The 19,456-nt window shown below is 35.0% G+C and overlaps 1 long non-coding RNA gene across 1 annotated transcript in view; it reads left to right on the top strand.

Moving 5' to 3' along the window:
- Positions 1–19,147, top strand: part of LOC143644725 (uncharacterized) — a 171,575-nt gene extending 152,428 nt beyond the window's left edge. Inside the window, exon 3 of the long non-coding RNA XR_013156832.1 lies at positions 18,166–19,147. This is a non-coding gene — a long non-coding RNA (uncharacterized LOC143644725). The remainder of the gene's footprint in view (positions 1–18,165) is intronic.
- The last annotated feature ends 309 nt before the right edge of the window (positions 19,148–19,456 follow it).

Below are 19,456 nucleotides of genomic sequence, written 5' to 3'. Positions count from 1 at the left end.
TGAGACCATATACTATTTGTCCTTTTGTTTCTTACTAATTTCACTCAACATAGTATCCTCAAGGTTCATCCATGTTGTTGCATGCATCGTGACTTTATTCTGTTTTACAACTGCATAAATATCCCATCATATTTGTATACCACATTTTGTTTATCCACTCTTCTATTGATGAACATTTGGGCTATTTCCATGTCTTGCCAATCATGAATAATGCTGTTATAAACATCAGTGTACAAATGTCCAATAATGTACCTGCCTTCAGTTTCTCTGAATATAATACCTAGTAATAGGATTGCTGGATCATATGGCGAAGCTATACTTAACTTCCCAAGGAACTGACAAACTGCCTTCCAGAGCAGTTGTACCATTCCAAACAACAGTGAATAGTGTGCTTATTTTTCCACATCCTATCCAGCAGCTATAGTTTTCTTTCTTTCTTTTTTGATAATGGCTATTCTAGTAGGTATGAGGTGATATCTCATTGTGATTTTGATTTACATTTCCCTACTGCCAATGAAGTTGAGGATCTTTTCTATGTTTTTGAGCCATTTGTATTTCCTCTTTGGAAATGTGTCTGTCCATGTCTTTTGCCCATTTTAAAACTGAATTGTTTTTCCTTTTGTTGTTGAGTGGTAGAATCTCTTTATATATTCTGCATATTAAACCCTTATCTGATATGTGCTTTCCAAGCATTGTGGCCCATTGCATAGGCTGCCTTTTTACTCTCCTGATACAGTCAATTGATGCACAGAAGTGTTCAGTTTGGAGGAGATCCCATTTATCTATTTCTTCTTCCATTATTCGTGCTTTGGATATAGTCTGGAAAACCACCTCTTATCACAAGATCTTTAAGATATTTTCCTACATTTTCTTCTAAAAGTTGTATGTTCTTAGCTTTAGTGTTTAGGTCTTTTTATTCATTTGGAGTTAATTTTTGTATAAGGTCTGAGATAGGGGTCCTCTTTCATTCTATTGGCTATAAATATCCGGCTCTCCAAGCACCATTTATTGAAGAGGCTGCTCTGTTCCAGTTGAGTTGACCTGACTCTGCCTTATTGAAGATTATTGTCTATAGATGAGAGGCTCTGTTTCTGAACACTGAGTTCAATTTCAATTCAGTATATATATCTTTATGCCAGTACCATGCTCTTTTGTCCACTGTAGCTTTGTAATATGATTTAAAGTCAGGTAGGGTGAGACCTCATACTTCATTCTTCTTTATCAAGATATTTTTAACTATTCAGGACACCCTGCCCTTCAAATTAAATTAGATTATTGATTTTTCTATTTCTGCAGAGTAAGTTATTAAGATTTTAATTGGTGTTGCATTTAATCTATAAATCAATTTGGCTAGAATTGACATCTTAACTATATTTAGTCTTCCAATTGATGAACACAGTATCTCCTTCCATTTATTAGGCCTTCTTTGATATTTTAAAAACAATTCCTTGTAGTTTCTATATGTAGCTCTTTTATGACCTTGGTTAAATGTATTCCTAAATATTTGATTATTTTGGTTGCTGTTGTAAATGGATTTTTTTCACCTTAATTTCCTTCTTGGACTGCTCATTACTAGAGTAAAGGAACACTACTGATTTTTGTGTGCTGATTTTTTACCCTCCCACTTTTCTGTACTCATTTATTAGCTCTAGTAGCTTTGCTGTAGTTTTTTTCAGGATTTTCTACATATAGTATCATGTCATCTGCAAATAGTGAATGTTTTACTTCTTCCTTTTCAATTTGGATACCTTTTATTTATTTTGTTGTCTAATGACTCTAGCGAGAACTTCCAGCACAATATTGAGTAACAATGGTGACAGTGGGCATCCTTGTCTTATTCTTGATCTTAGAGGGAAAGCTTTCAGTCTTTCCCCACTGAGTATGATGTTAGCTGTGGGCTTTCATATATTCCCTCTATCATGTTGAGGACGTTCCCTTCTATTCCAATCCTTTGGAGTGTTTTCATCAAGAAATGTTGAATTTTGTCAAATGCCTTTTCTGCATCAATTGAGATGATCAGTGTTCTAGTTTGCTAGCTGCTGGAATGCAACACACCAGAGATGGATTGGCTTTTGATAAAAGGGGATTTATTTTGTTAGTTCTTCAGAGGAAAGGCAGCTAACTTTCCAGTGAGGTTCTTTCTTACATGGGAAGGCACAAGGTGATCTCTGCTGGCCTTCTCTCTAGGCCTCTAGGTTCCAACAACTTTCCCTGGGGTGATTTCTTTCTACATCTCCAAAGGCCTGGGTTGAGCTGCGAGTGCTGAGATGAGATACGCTGAGCTGCTTGGGCTGTGCTACATTGTACTCTCTCATTTAAGCACCAGACAATTAAGTCAAATGTCATTCATTGTAGCAGGCACACCTCCTAGCCGACTGCAGATGTAATCAGCAACAGATGAGGTTCACGTACCATTGGCTCATGTCCACAGCAATAGAACTAGGTGTCTTCACCTGGCCAGGTTGACAACTGAATCTAACTACCACAATCAGGTAGTTTTCCACATTGATTTATTGATATAGTGTATTACATTAATTGTTTTTCTTGTGTTGAACCAGCCTTGCATCCCTGGATAAATACCACTTGGTCAATGCATAATTCTTTTAATGTGCTGCTGGATTCAATTTATGAATATTTTGTTGAGGACATTAGCATCTCTATTCATTAAAGAGATTAGTCTGTCATTTTCTTTTATTGTAGTCTGTCTGGCTTTTGTGTTAGGGTGATTTTGGTTTCACAGAATGAGTTAGGTAGCTTTCCCTCTTCAATTTTTTGAAGAGTTTGAGCAGAATTGATACAAAATCTTTCTTGAATGCTTGGTAGAAATCATATGTGAAGCCATCTGGTCCTGGGCTTGCTTTTCTTTTTGGGGGACTTTTCGATGACTGATTCAATTTTTTTTAACTTGTGATTAGTTTGTGGAAGTTGTCTGTTTCTTCTTGAGTCAAGTTGGTTTTTCATGCTTTTCTAGGAAGTTGTCAATTTCATCTACATGTCCGTTTTGACAGCATATATTTGCTCATAGTATCCTCTCATTATCTCCTTCATTTCTATGGGGTCAGTAGTTATATCCACACACACACACTCTATTCTGATTGTATATATTTGTATTCTCTCTGTTTCTGTTTTGTTTTTTGTCAACCTAGCTATGGGTTCATTGATTTTATTGGTTTTCTCAAGGAACCAACTTCTGGTTTTGTTGATTCTTTATTGTTGTCATGTTCTCAATTTCCTTTATTTCTCCTCTAATCTTTCTTATTTATTTCATTCTTCTTGCTTTGGGATTAGTTTAGTGTTTTTTCTAGTTACTCCAGGTGAACAGTTAATTCCTTGATTTGCTCTTTCTTCTTTTTTTTAAATATAGGTATTTAAGGCAATAAATTCCCCTTCCAACCTGCCTTTGCTGCATCCCAGCAGTTTTGATATATTGGGTTTTCATTTTTATTTCCTTGAGATATTTACTGATATCTCTTGTAATTTCTTCCTTAACTCAATATTTGTTTAAGAGTGTTGTTTAGCCTCCATATATTTGTAAATTTTAGAAGGAATTTCCAAAGGGAATTTTCTTCCCTTCTGCCTGTTATTGATTTCCAACTTCATTCCATTATGAGTTGAGAAAATATTTTGTATAATTTCAATCTTTTAAAATTTATTGAGACTTGCTTTTTGACCCATTATATGGTCTATCCTGAAGAATGATCCATGACTACTTGAGGAAAATGTTTATCCTACTATTGTAGGTGTAATGTTCTTTAAATATCTCTTAACTTTAGTTCATGCATCATATTATTCAAAATCTATGTTTCCTTGTTGATCCTCTGTCTAGATGTTCTATCCATTGAAAAGACCAGTGTATTGAAGTTTCCTACTATTATTGTAGAATTGTCTACTTCTCCCTTTAGTGTTGTCAGCGTGTGCCTCATATATTTCAGGGCACTTGGGTTCTCTGTATAAGTATTTATGAATCTTATATCTTCTTGATTCATTGTCCATTTTATTAGTAGAGAGTGTCATTCTTTGTCTCTTTTAATTGCTGTACATTTGAAGTCTAATTTGTCTGGTTAGCTACCCCCACTCTTTTCTGGTTGTTGTTTGCATGAAATATCTTTTTTCAACCTTTCACTTTCAACCTATTTTTTTCTTGGGTCCAAAGTGAGTCTCTTGTAGATAGCACATAGATTAGTCCTATTTTAAAATTTATTCTGCAATTCTATGTCTTTTGATTGGAGAGTTTAATCCATTAACATTTAATGCTATTACTATAAAGGGAGTACTTTCTTCCATCATTTTGTCTTGTACATTCTTCTCCAAACCCCTCTGTTTCAGATTGCTAAACCTGCTGGAATGCAATAAACCACAAGTGGATTGGCTTCTATAAAGGAAATTTATTAAATTATAAGTTACAGTTCTGAAGCCATTAAAATGTCCAACTTAAGGCATCAGCAAGAGAATACCTTCACTCAAAAAAGACCAATTGCATTCTCTATTACATTGGAAGAAAGATGGTGATGTCTGCTATCTTTGTCACCAGGCTTCTGCCTTCAAATGGCTCCCTCTATTTCTGATGTCTCCTGGGACTTTCTTCTGAATGCCCAGATGTCTGTATCTTGGTTTCATCTCTCAACTCTGTGTGTCAGCAGTGAGCTCTTTCTATGTTTTCTGCCTTTTATTCTCTTCATACAGGGCTCCAGTAAAATGGTTAAGACCCACCTTTAAGTAGGTAGGCCATACCTCCATGGAAACAACCTAATCAAAAGGTCCCACCTACAAAAGGTCTGACTCCACAGGATTGGATTTTAAAAACTTGTTTTTCTGAGGGTACATAACAGGTTCCAGCCATCACATTCCACTCTCTGGACCCCCCCAAAAGGCATGTTCTTTCCATATACAAAATAAATTTATTCCATCACATTATAATAAAAGACTTAAACCATTTCAATACAAATACAATACAAAGTGAAAAACAGTACAAAGTCTCATCAAAATCAGCTGCAAGCATGGTCTGTCCTAAGACAAAATTCTCCTCTGGTTATTGACCTATGAAATTCAGAACAAGTAATCTGCTTCCAATATACAAAGGAGGGACATTCATAGGATAAATATTCTCATTACCATCGGAATAAATTGGAAGGAAAACAGGGATCACTGGACCCAAGCAATTCTGAAAACCTGCAGAGCATACTCCATTAGATTTCAAAGTCTGTGAGTAATATATAGAATAATGTTTCATCCTTGGGGCTTGAGAGAGAAGCAATCCCACCCTTTCCAAGGGCTTATGCAGTGGCCCTGTTCTCTCCAAACACAAGGATGAGCATTCCAACATATCTAAGCACTGGGGAGACCATCTTGTTCTCTGTTCTTCAAGCATCTGTGCAGGACCTGGAATTTCTGTCATCTCTGGGGCATACATTTAACCACTTCTGAACAATGGGGTGGTGGCCAGGCTCTTCCCATTCCCTTGGAAATGTGCTCTACTCTCTCTGAGACCCAAGGTGGCAAAAATATTCCTGAACATTGAGGAGGAAGGCCTACCCTCTGCCTTTAGGAAAAACTCACCCTTTATGCATGCATGGGTGGATCCACTCTCCTGGCCCAAGATTTCTTGGTTCTAGACCTTAGTGTCCATGGATCTGCTATTGAAGTCATTTTTCCTTCAATATATCCCTTTTCTGTCCCTTTCAATCCAGACTGGCTATGGTTATGTTCATATAGAACTCACAACAATCTTGTTTTTCCATGCAGCACACAGGGATCACAACCATCAGACAATAGGACTTCCATAAATCCTCTCTGGATAACTCCAACTCCAGTCCTGGTTTGTGCTGCTGAAATGTCTGACTGACTCCATGTTTGGTTAAATCCTTATATGGGGCACTGTTTTCTGGAGTCTCCCTTTCTGGAAGCCCAGAATTTTCCAGATCATCAATTTCTGATTTCTTTGGCCCAAGAGTTCAGTTCTTAGCTTATTTATTTCCTGTCACATTTGACTATAATCTGCAGGAGAAATCAGGCTGAATTTTCCACATTAAGTTTGGAAATTTCCTCAGCTAGATAGCTGAGTTTGTCACTTTCAAATTCTGCCTTCTATCCAACACCAGTACTCAATTTTGTCAAATTCTCTGCCATTTTAAAACAGGAATCATCTTCCTTCTAGTTTCCAACAACACGTGCACTATTTCTGTCTAAGGCCTCATTGGAAGCATCTTTAACATCCATATTTCTACCAACAGTGTCTTCAATGTAATCCAGGACTTTCCTATTAACCTCCTCACAATTCTTCCAGAATCTTCCCCTTATATGTAAAAACTGTTTCAGCATGTTTGGTATTTGCAAACTGCAGTACCCCACTTCTCTGGTACCAAAATCTGTTTCAGTTTGCTAGAGCTGTTGGAATGCAATATACCAGAAATGGATTGGATTTTATAAAGGGGATTTATTGAGTTACAAGTTACAGTTCTGTGTCTGTGGAAATGTCCAAATTAAGGCATCAACAAGAGGATACCTTAATTCAAGAGAGGCTGATTTCATCTGGGGTTTCTCTGTCACATGGGAAGGCACATGGTGATGTCTGTTCTTTTTCTCTCCTGGCTTCTGGTTTCAAATGGTTCTCTCAGCTTCTGGTGTCTCCTGGGCATTTCTTTCCACATCTCCAAATTTCTGTGTCTTAGTTTCATCTCTTTTCTTTTTTGGCTCTGAGCTCTCTCTATGTTTTCTGCCCTTTATTCTATTCCTACACAGCTCCAGTAAAAGGATTAAAACTCTTCCTGAATTGGGTAGGTCACATCTCCATGAAAACAACCTAATTAAATGGTCACACCCATAATAGGTCTACCTACATAAGACTGGATTAAAAGTACATGGCTTTCTGGGGTCAATAACATTTCAAACCAGAACACCTTCTCTCCTCTCCTTTTTCCTTTCTGCCTGTGGTGCTTCCTTTAGTATTTCCCATACAGCAGTCTCTTGTTCACAAAGTCTCTCAATGTCTGTCTGAAAATATTTTAAACTACCGCTCATTTTTGAAGGACAGTTTTTCTGGATAGCAACTCTTTGGTTGGCAGTTTTTCTCTTTCATATATTAAATATATCATAAGAGTACTACTGCCTTCTCCCCTCCATGGTTTCTGCTGAGAAATCCACACATATTCTTATCTAGTTTCCCTTGTATGTGATGAATTTCTTTTCTCTTGCTGCTTTCAGAATTCTCTTTTTTTTTCCCAATTTTTTTTATTAATTAAAAAAATTAACTAACACAACATTTAGAAATCATTCCGTTCTACATATACAATCAGTAATTCTTAATATCATCACATAGATGTATGATCATCATTTGTTAGTACATTTGCATCAATTTTGATTCCAATTTTTTTAGAATTCTCTCTGTCTTTGACATTTGACAATCTGATTAGTAAGTGTTTTGAAGTAGGACTATTTGGATCTATTCTATTTTGGGTATGATACCCTTTTTGGATCTGTAATTTTACATCTTTCAAAAAATGGGAAATTCCCAGTGTTTATTTCCTCCATTATTCTTTCTACACCTGTTTTAATTTACTCAAGCTGCCCAAAATGCTATATGCCAGAAATTAGTTGGCTTTTATAAAGGGGATTTATTAAGTTACAAGTTACAATTCTAAGGCCAGAAAAATGTCCAAACTATGGTATCCAGATAAAAATACCTTGACTCTGATGAAAAGGCTAATGGCATTCAGGATTTCTTTGCACATGGAAAGGCACATGGCACCATCTCCTGGATTCTGGTTTCAAAAAGCTTCCCTGGGGGTGTTTTCTTTCTGCATTTTTAAATGTCTCTGTCTATATAGGCTCTAAGCTTTTGCCAAAATGGTTCCCTCTACAAGGACTCTAGTACATGGATTAAGACCCACCTCAAATGGGCAGAGATATATCTCTATGGCAACCACCTAATTAAAAGGTCCCACCCACAATTGGGTGGTTCACATCTCCATGGAAACAACTTAATCAAAAAGATCCCACCCGAAATAATAGGTCTGTCCCCACAAGTTCAGATTAGGAAAAAGAACATAGTTTTCCTGGAGGTACATAATAGTTTCAAATAGTACAACCCCTTTTCCTTTCTCTTCTTTTTCTGGGACACCCATATCATGTATATTTGTGCACTTCATGTTGTCATTCAATTCTCTGAGACCTTGATCAATTTTTAAATCCTTTTCCTTATCTGTTCTTTTGAATGTAGGATTTCCACTGTTCTGGCTTTGTGTTCACTAATCCTTCCTTCTGTCTCTTCAAACCTTCTGTTATAAGTCTCCATTGTGTTTTTTATTTCTTCTATTGTGTCTCTCATTCCCATAAGTTCTGCTATTTGTTTTTTCAAGCTTTGGAGTTCTTCTTTATGATTGCCCAATATCTTCTTTATATCTGTCATCTCTTTTGCCATATTTTCCCTCAGTTTGTTGATTTGATTTTTTATTTGATTTAGCGTGTTTGTTTCAATGTCTTTAGTTGTTTCAATCCTGTGTCTCATTTGCAATGTTATTTTTTTCTGTTGACTAGACCATATCTTCATATCTGTTAGTATGACTAATAATTTTTAGCTGGTGTCTAGGTATCTGATTACTTTGATTAGTTTATTCTGGAATTCATTGTCATCTTTACCTAGGTTTTCTTGTTGGTTGGCTTTGTTCTCTATCTGTTCTTTGACATTCAGTTCAACTTATTCTAGACTTCTAGCATACCTTCTGTTTAACTATTAGAATATTTCAGCTCTGTTTTTCACCTACCTGCATAAATGGTGCAGTGCCTTTAATTCTAAGCAGACACTGTCCCTTCCAGGTAGAAGGAGGTCTTATGCAGTTTCTATTTTCCATCCTTTGGGATCTGAGTACTCTGAATGAGAGCCACCACTTGAGCTGCCCTTCTACCTCCCACCCCCCTCCACCCACTTTCCTTGGGAATTATCTCCTTCAGTTGCTTAGTTACTTTGTCTCTCAGACATATCTTAACTCTGCCCTTCCCTGGGTCAGTGCTGACATTTGAAAATGCCTGAGGCTTTCTCTAATGAGCTACTTAGAATAGTTAAAAAAATAATAATAATAAGAAATCCTTTCTCAGAGCCATTTCTCAGCCCCTGAGTTTTTTCCTGTCAAGAACCAGAGTTTGTACCAAAACTCTTTCTGAACATTGAGCCCTCTGGGGCAAATTTGCCCTTTCCAAGTGCATGTGTGGGTCTATTCTCCTGACCCACGCTTTCCTGGCATCAGTCCTTAGCTTCTGTCATTCTACCTTTAAAGTAATTTTTCCTTCAATCTGTCCCTTTTCTGTACCTTTTAGTCCATTTACACATATCCCACAACAGGTTTTTTATGCAGTATACAGGGATCATACCCATCAGACAATAGGACTTTCCACAAATCCTCTCTGGATAATTTCATCTCCAATCCTAGCTTGTCCTGTAATGGCTGACTGATTCCATGTTTGGTTAAATCCTCATGTAGGGCACTGTTCTCTAGAGTCTCCCTTTCTGGAAGCCCAGAACTTACCAGCCATCAATTTCTGATTTCTTGTACCCAAGAGTTGAGTTCTCAGCTTATGACTTTCCTGTCACATTTCACTATAAGCTACAAGGAATAATCAGGCCACACTTTTCACATTTAATTTGGAAATCTCTTCAGCTAAGTATCCCAGCTCATGGCTTTTAAATTCAGCCTTCCATCCAAAACAGTAGTCAATTTTGCCAAGTTCTCTACCACTTTAAAACAAGGATTGCCTTCCTTCCAGTTTGCAATAACACATACATCATTTCTGTCTAAGGCTTGTCAGAAGCATCTTTAGAGTTCACATTTCTACTAATAGTCTCTTCAAAGCATATTAATAGGTACAAAATTTTTTTGGTGGAGCATGTGGGAAAAGTGATAGCTCCATAAAAAGTAAGTAAATTAGTATAAATGAGGCTTTTAATAAGAAAAAACAAAGAAATTGTAGAAGAAATGATATATATTTATAGTATTTGGCTCAGTCATGAACAAAATTTACCTTTAATGATAATGTAAGCATTGACTTGATGTAGTTGAAAGTTGTTATATAATTATATTAGGAAGATTGGGGACATACTGTATAAGAATTAAATACTTATCTGCCAAAAGAATCAGAAAATAGGTCATGACTAAAATTGTCAAATAAAAATTAAGTATATCTACAAAAGCTTAAAGCATACTTATAAGAACATTCTTTCAAAATATGGTGTTAAATGCCAAAAGAAAAACTTATAAGGCTTGAAAGTGATTGACTTTAGGTCATGCAAATGGAGGTGGGAGAGGCTGTGGCAGAGGTCCACTGTTATATAATACAAACTTCTTAGTAAAATTTGATTTTTTAACTTGTACGTGCATTACTTCAATAAAAATAAAAATTAGTTTAAGATACAAAATAAAGTATGTACAAAATGACTGGTAATGCCTCTTTCAGTGATTTTCATAAATAAGTGAAAATATTCATATGCTTAGGACCTAGAAGAATTCAGACTGAGCAAAGGAAGTGTCACATCAGATAATTTCACAGAAATATCAAGATTTCTTTCTCTTTCTGATTGAATTTTATGGGAATCTCTGGGTGCATATGCATTTTTAGCATGTTTACTGTGAGGATATGCTTTTATTTTCTTGGTGGTAAATGTAGAAGAAGTAGTTAGGTGTAAAAATGAATCAGAATTCAAGGGTTATTAATAGAACTGTTACAGGGCACTACAGACTTGGCAAGCAGAAAAAACATTCTGCAGTTGAATGATTTTTAGAAATTATTTTAAAAGCTGATTTATTAAATTATTACATGCTTATTTAGGGTAGGGTCTTTATATACATAGTCAATGAGAACAAAACTGAAATATTAAGACAACATGAAACATTAACTCATCTTTATATACAGCTCTGTACTCTCTGGAAAATTTAGATATTGTTCCCACTACTACTAGGCTTCATTTACCTCTTGTGGCATTTGAATGACCATTCCTTTCAATATATTGGTTGAAATGACGAGCCATGATTGTGAACTGTACACTCATGACTTCAGGTACCATGACTGTTTTCCAGATTCTCCCTAGGTTTCTGTACCTGTACCCTGCACATTTGGATGTAGCTCAGGTAAATTGCTCTTAGTTCTCTATTTTAGGTTTTAGTTTACCTTAAGACACCAAAAAATAATTATAAGTGGTACAAGAGCATTGCTTTTGTAACTATAGAGCAGTAGAATATTAGCTGTTCTGTGTATAACTTTGTTTATGAGATATTAATTACCAACAGACCAAAAATAAGTTCGCTACTTGCAAAACACCTCTTTCATTAGTTTCCAGATATTGTTGATTTTGATAGATAACAAATTTCTGTTTGTATGCGCTTCCAAATATAGGCACATAGATGAAAGGGGGATAAGAAAATTCACATTCAAGATTTGTTGAATGATAAAGGGGAATAGAGTTTCTAATAACTATACAGAAGAAAAAGTAAGGAGTATATTAAAAATATGAACAGCTCCACAAAATTGTGATATTTGATGAAAGAAATGGTTCAAATAAAATTAAAGCCAAAAAAAAAATGTTAGCATGATTCAAACTTGTAAGCTAATGATTTTGCCATTATGGCTCTGATCCCATAGGTGGTAACTTAGAAGTCTGGCCACCATCAGTCTTAAAAAGGCTGATTAAGAGAGGTATTCACATTTGTTGGTAACCTCATATATTCTCACATTTGATCCCACCCCACATGGAACCAATGACCCTAAACTACAGGTATTTTTTTATGAAACTATCTGCTTTCTCAAAGCTCTGAGCTTTTCCAAGTTTAAATATATTTCTTCTTTAATCTATTTAATTATTTAAAAGTTTAAATCCTTTCCTGCTGTCCTGCCTTTTTGTTTCATTAAATTTCTATTTGTTCAGCCTCCTTTTCCAATGTCATATTTTGTTTTACTTGTGAATGTATTACTTGAGTGTATTATTTGTAAATGACATATAGTAATGCTATGTTTTCTATGCCAGGATCTACTTTTTAATGGGGATGTTAATTCCTAGTTAATTTTTAAAAATAAAAACATTTTATTCTTTTAAAAAAATGTTAGCTAATTTTAATAAACATAATGAGCAGCCCCTGTACAAGTCCTCCCAGGTCAGACCCATATGGCTCTATTCCATGAAAGGTGGAATATTTTCCTATTCCTATATTTGGAAAAAAATCACAAAATTGCCAAGATTCTTTGTCAAAAGATTAAAAAGCAAAAGTAAAACAATTATATATGAACATCTGTCACATTTACATACATATAGTTTGGTTTATATTAAATGCAATTACTTGATTTTGGTGAAAACCTTGAGTATATTTTGTACTTAAAGAGTTTCCAACTGTTGATGATTATAGTGCATTTAATTTCCTGCCACCCAGGAAGTCCTTGCAAATTTCTTCATCATCATATGAAAACATCAGCGATAAAATAAAATCTCTTACTGATTTTGCAAAATTATTTTTAAACAATAATGGGTAAAATCCTATTCTCAAATAAACCATTGTAAATAGAGAACAGGAGCAAAAACATTGGAATGCTACTCATAATTGATTTTGAAAACCTAAGTAGTTTTATAGATTTCTCCCTGTTTTTTATTATATTGAACTTGAAGTGTAAGGGAAGGGTAATAGAAGTCTGTTGATGATTTTAGCAATCTTTTAGCTAAAATGTTAACATTAAGGACCTAAATGTTGCTGGTTCAAAGTAGTATCTTTGTTTCTTGTGTCTATTTTGCGTCATGCCCTTAATATAAATTGAAATGCTCATGTAAATAATCAGCTTATATTCTTAAAACTCCTTTTTAGTTGAATGAAGTCAAATACATGAATATCTTTCATACGTTACTAAACTCTGGGAGATAGTTGAAGCTTCCCAGTGAAATACATTAAATTTCAACAATAATATTCACATAATAAATGCCTATGAGTTATTGAATATTTAATAAAATTTTAAGGACAAGTAATTATCTTCTGTTGCATTTTTCATATTAAACAAATTTTACTTAAAAATGTAAATATTTAATATTTTCAGGAATTTTTCCTAATTAGACATTTTTGCATAGTTTGTGCTAATCTAGGTGCTGTTACATATTGTACCTATTGTATAATTCTTCTCTTTTTATTTAAAAATATCTATTTTATTTTGACTAATATAGAAAGTATCAGGAGTAAATTTAGAAAAGTAACCCATCTAGGCAATAGAAACACTATATTTCTGTTATTTATTCACTATTGAATAAGAAAAAGAGACACCATGAATAATAAACAAAATTAGAAAGTATTTCATATATGTGATGAATACCAACACAAACTTAACTGGGATGTAGACAGGAAATAAATGTTTCATAAAGAAGATTCATTACTACAATTTATTTTCATAAAATAAAAATATAGAAACTAATGTTTTTAAAGTTAAACACTTAAACACTTGTCTAGTATAGTGCCTGGTCCAATAAATGATAATCCAAAAATTTAAATATTAGTGATTTGTTTTTGTTTTTGTAATATTGGCCCTTGATTATCAGATACAATTTAAAATATTCATTTAATTTTTTCTAGTATAATGCCGAATAGCTAGTACTGTTATTGCCTTGAAGGATTACATTAGTTTCAGTTTTACAATTTTTTTACCTCACCGTGGTAGTTTAGTAGTTAATGTGGTCTTCAATTGTGTAGACAGCTAACACTTGGCTTACTGAGACTAATGTTTTCATACCAATAAGTAAAACTTGGTAGGATAGATTGTCTAATGCACAGATCTTATGCTGGACTTTTAGTGTTAAGAAGTACTTGTTATTATGAATGTGCATTATGAGTATATTGTATACAGTCCTGGTATGCAAATGTGTAGCATTCAGAGAAGTGAAATAATTCTGTGTTATTATTATCTTTGTAAATTACATCTTGAGAGTTTTTGAGGACTTTACGATGGCAGTTTTCTATAGTCACAGTCATACAGTATGTACAGCACAGAGTGTTTTCTTTCACTATTAACAATGAGCCAATGAAAACGCTTTTTAAATATACACCCGGCAAGCAGTTATCTGGCTCTTCCTTCTTACTATCCACAAACCATCTTTTATTGTTTTTCTAAGACAGCATATGAAACAGCTTTGTAAACATCTGTTTTTCATTGTTAATTGTCAGGGAAACTGGGGATTTAAATGCTTCTTTGGAATCCTCATAATCCTATCAAGGAGACTAAGTTGTGTATGTTTATCTTTTCTTCTTTAGACTGTTCATTTAGACTCTTTTAAAATACACACATATTCATTTTCTAAAAATTACTTTTGGGAGTATAGTATTTTGAAATATATTTTGAGGACATTGCTTTGCAGTAATTAATTAATTTATTAGTAACACGGGTTATGTTATATATAAAAAAGATGCATGATAAAAATAAGACAAATCAAATGTGCCTTTTCAAATCATTTTTTAGTATTTTCTTGGGAATGTTCCATACTGAAATGTGCAATGATAGAAAATATAAGGAAAAGGTATTTGGTAGTCAAAGAACAGATTAACAAAGCTCCAATCTCCTGCCACAATTATTCCTTAGGAAATAAATGCTTTATTTTCATAGGCTTTTTCTGTTCCAATAATTGAGCCATTAATATCAATGGAATATCTCTGGCAGTGATATACTATGAGGGCTTTTGCAATAATACATTGTGTTTCCCTTCTAAATGAAAAGAATCTGTTGAAATAATTACTTTAAAAATATTAAAATTCTGCTCTTGTTCTGAATTTATAATGTAAAAAAGCAAGTGCATTTATCTCTTGAGAACAGAAAGAGCATCCATAATTTAATAATTAAATAATATGTAGTAACCAATAATTTTGGTTACTGATAAATAAACCTCAGTAACAAGAGTATGAAATACTAAGAACTAGTTGATTGTTAATGAAAACTTTTTTCTAGAATGTATTCAAATACATTTAAAAATCTTTATTAAATTTCTATCTTTCATGCAATTAGAATGCCTTGTGCCTTTTTCTTTTTCAAACTTGTGCTTTATTAGTTCTAAACTGATAGAAATTGGAAACATACTATTCACTATTTATATCTGCTTTTCAGTTTTTGCTTTTCAAACTTGTATTGAAGTGGTGTAGAACCAGGCCTTATCATTGCATATAAAATTAATTGAAATGACATATTGTTGCAGTTTCTATGACAACCATATCATGATGCTGATGCTCTTAAAAATTTATAAACTATAATCTGAAATATGCTAATTCTAGTGAACATAGTTAACACTTATTTGCTTAATATTCAGTTTAGTATGAAACTTTATAGACTTTGAAAATAGGTTGATAATATATTGTATGTTAAAAGAAGTTTTTATATTGAGCTCTTGATTTTTTCCCCCAAAGCCTACTATTCTAGAATTTTGTGTGAACAAGTGATGCTTTTCATTTATTATTGCATAAAACAGACATGGATGAACATGAGGATGATCATTGTTATAGATTGTCAATGTTGTTGTGCCCCACCATTTTAAAGATAAAATATTCATACCTAATACAAATCATCTTGATGAATACTTAAAAATTCAGTAAAATCCAATAAAAATCCAATTGGTAATTTAAATAATGGCAAACATACAAATACTGGGAAACTATGATTCATATTTTAGCTTCCATTTATTTGTTTTATTTAAGGTAGGTAAATCTCAATCTTGTATGTACTATTATGATACATAATAATGACATAATACTTAGCAAGTTATAGAATAATTTTGCATAGCCATTATATTAAATGTTTTCATTTGAAGGTATGGTTTGAGATTTCTTTAGAACTGATTTAAAAGTAAAATATGTAAGATAAATGATTTGGGATTTTTATCACTATAGAAAGCTTTTTTAGCTATATCATCTGATAAGTCAGAAAACCATTTTTAGAAATGTATATAATTTATTGATTAATAACAGCTAGAAAGAATATGTCAAAATGGAGTAAAAGTATATATAATTATCAAATATACGTGTGTTGAACAGAATGATTCTGCTGGTATTTTTGGTAAAAATTAATTTTTAGCTTTGTTACAGTGGATTTTGATTAATATTTATTAAATAATAAGTATGTAAAAGATAAATCCTTAGTTAACATCCCTTTAATTATTTGCGTTGCACATACTAAGCACTCAAATAATATTTAAGTGTAAATAAAAATGCAGAAAATAACCAAAATGTCTTCAATGTGATATTTAAAAACATGAAAATAGAAAGAAATCTTCTATTTGGAAATTCTAAAAAGAGCAATCTGGGATTTGGAAGAAAGATTTTTAAGTAACAAATTTTAAAATTAGAGAATTAGTAAAATTTGTTTTTAAAAACACAGTGGTAATATATAATAATACATGAAGTGCACAGAATTTGAGGCAAATTATAAAATTTTTAAAGGCTAGTAATACTAGTAAATTTATTTTGTTTTATATTTTGATATTTTTCAGTGAGAAGTTATGCAAAATTGTTTTTGTGTTCCTTGCTTGTCCTTTATTAGGCATTAGGATGGATATATATTGATTTGTGAAATGTTTGTAATATGTCTTAAACATATAATGAACAGAATGTTAGTCACCTTAGTGAATTGTAAACCTCAGATTTGGGAAGAGGTAAATATTTCTTTCATTAAAAGACACAGAGAGGCACATATGAAGTAAAGTGAATCCTTTAACCTTATTACTGAATGGTGAAAAGGTAACACAATATCTCAGAGAATGTTATCATGGGAGAAACATTGAATTTTAGGGAATAAATTTCATTTTGTGGCTAAATTTTTTTTTGTTTTGACATGGGCAGGCTCCAGGAATTGAACCCAGGTCTCTGGCATGGCAGGTGAGAACTCTGCTACTGAGCCACTGTTGCCTGCCCTCTGTGGTTAATTTTGTTCTTTTTTTTTTTTTTTATGATATTCATGCTTAATTAGCTGGATCACTTTTAGTTAGGAAAACAATTCCAAAATTCTATGTATCATTGTAAGATAAATATTTGGATCACTGATGAATATTTCCCTTTTTAGTGGATGTTTCAATAGCATTAGTTTTGGCAGCCTTAAGCTATAAAACAATCACTGCCTTAATTTTCTTCAGATAGCATCTAAAAAATATTAGGCCTGATATTTTTTAAAAGAAAAGCTGATGCCTTTGACTTTTTGGGGGTGGGATTGGTAGAAATTTACAATCTTTCTTGTTTCTACCACATTCCTTCTTATGGTAGTTTTATTTTATGTTGCCATTGATTTTCTATTTATAGTAAAGTGAAGCATAGTGACATATGTAAATAGTGAATAGTGACATAGTGAATAGTTACAACTTCTCCCATCCTATTAGGATATTTGTTTGAAGATTGTGGAATTGGCTCCAGACTCCACATGTGCTTGTGTTCCAGTTTTATAGTCATTTTGGCCTTTGATTTCTCTTTAAGGTTTCTCCCAAGACTTAGTTTCTGCCAGTTATGCTAGGCTTCATGTGTATATCTCTTCCATTTAAGATAAGATGAATTAGCAGGATTATGTATGGTTAAACCAAGTCCTCTCTGAAATAAGGCTCTGGAAGCATTATGCCAGTCTAATGCAATTCTATGACCTTGGCCCAACCCAGTGCGACCAAGAAATGAAATGATTTAAGGACTCTTACATACTTACGGTTTTCATAGTGGATTAGAATAGCATTGCTTAGCACAGGTGTTTCTATAATTGGGATTCCCTGGGAAAATTCAGTAACACTGAGCTTTTCACATGAGTGGAGAAGTGATCCAATGTCAATTTGCTACGCTGTGGCATGAAACCGGAATGAGGTCTGGTTTGGGGGCCTGTTGCTTCTCTTCTTGAAAAGACATTTCTTTCCTGTTGTACATTAGCAGTGGGTTGCTACAGTTCTATTTTTAAATTTTATTTCACTGTTATTATTTATTATTGGTATTTTTTTGCTGGCCGCAAAATACTGAAACATCCTAGTTGGAGTCCACCAGGGCTGATTTATGCCTCTAGATGACTCAACATAGCTCCCCAGTATCATTTTTCTTGAGATAAATAGGATTTTTCTCCCTCTGCTTTTTAAAAGCATTATATTTAAACAACGTCTATACACCCAAGTAGCAGGGCACAGTTCACAGATGTATGTATGTTATGTTGCAGGGACCAGAAGAGGCACTGAGAAGAAGGATGAGCTTGAAGTGGTGTGGCTGACGTCCTTTGAAGAGAGTCCAGGAATAACAAAGAACACACAATAAATCAGTTCAGGTTTAAGCTAGGGGGTTCTTAGGCCTGGTATCCTGATAGAGCAAAGAGTGAAAATAGTCGGAATGGTGTGGAGGGAAAAGGGCTTCAATAGAGGGATGGATGCGAAAGTTGAAAATCGTTGATATAATTAATAAGAATCATTATTTTACCGAATCCACATCCAGAAGGACTGATTTCCTGAGAAATGGGCGACTACAGAGCTGAGAAGCATCCAGACTTCGTAGCAGGCGGCCAGGCTGCCTGAGTGTTCCTCTTCTGCACGCACTTCTCTTTTGGGAGCTCCCCACTTGTGACCTCGGGTCTGACCGAGTCTGGAAGTCCCTTTGTCTGCCTCCTGCCGGGAGGGTGGAGAGCAAGCGCGAGAGAAGCCTAGAGAGCTCAGAGCCTGCCCTGAACCGAGTACGCTGCAGAATGAAGCTCTGTCTCGATCTGGGCCAGAGCAGACGCTACACCTCTCCATAGGTGCCTCCACTACCCGCCACTGCCCTGAATGTTAGTGCTCAAAGTTTCGGGGCGGCAGCGCTTGCCTTGGAGCTTCAGATTCTTTGGCCCAGAGCTTTTGTACCCTGCTGGGAGAGTAAACCTTCTCTCGATTCCCGCCTATTTGTCTGCAGTTTTAGCCTTCACTCCTTTCAGCCGGGTCTCGTTGTGGAGGCCAGGCTTCGCTGGGCTCGCCCGCCTGTGGGGCACCCTCCCTTTGCTTCCCTTTAAAGTGGTCCTGGGGTGCCGCGGAGGCTGCGGGGCTGGTGTCAGCCGGGATTCTTCTGCACAGCCCGGACGGGCGCAGTGTTCCTCTTGACCTCAAGGTGGCGTCTTAGGCAAGCAAACAAAGCTCGGCCAAACCTGGTGGTTGGTACCCCTGCGGTTCACCCACATATCCCAGTTTTCCTGCTGCTCTCGAGCGGACTGAATTGACTATTAAAGGGACTTGAGTTTACACGAGTTCGGTCAGATTACGCGCGCGCGCGCGCGCGTGTGTGTGTACGCGTGTGTGCGCACGCGCGCGCTCTCGTTAAGGCGGTGGGGGCTGGTGATGGGTGGAAACCCTCGGCCGACCGGTTTGGGAAGCCGCCGTTCTCCCCCGCATCACCTGAGTCCCCAGGCCAAGTGACTCGGCGGTCTGGGACTTGAGGGCCTTTCTGAACCCCTAGCGTCCTCAGCCAGTGTGCAACCCGAAGAGGGACAT

This window comes from Tamandua tetradactyla, chromosome 8 (genome assembly GCF_023851605.1).
Source record: "Tamandua tetradactyla isolate mTamTet1 chromosome 8, mTamTet1.pri, whole genome shotgun sequence".
Taxonomy (NCBI): domain Eukaryota; kingdom Metazoa; phylum Chordata; class Mammalia; order Pilosa; family Myrmecophagidae; genus Tamandua; species Tamandua tetradactyla.
This window is presented reverse-complemented; position numbering and strand designations above follow the sequence as displayed.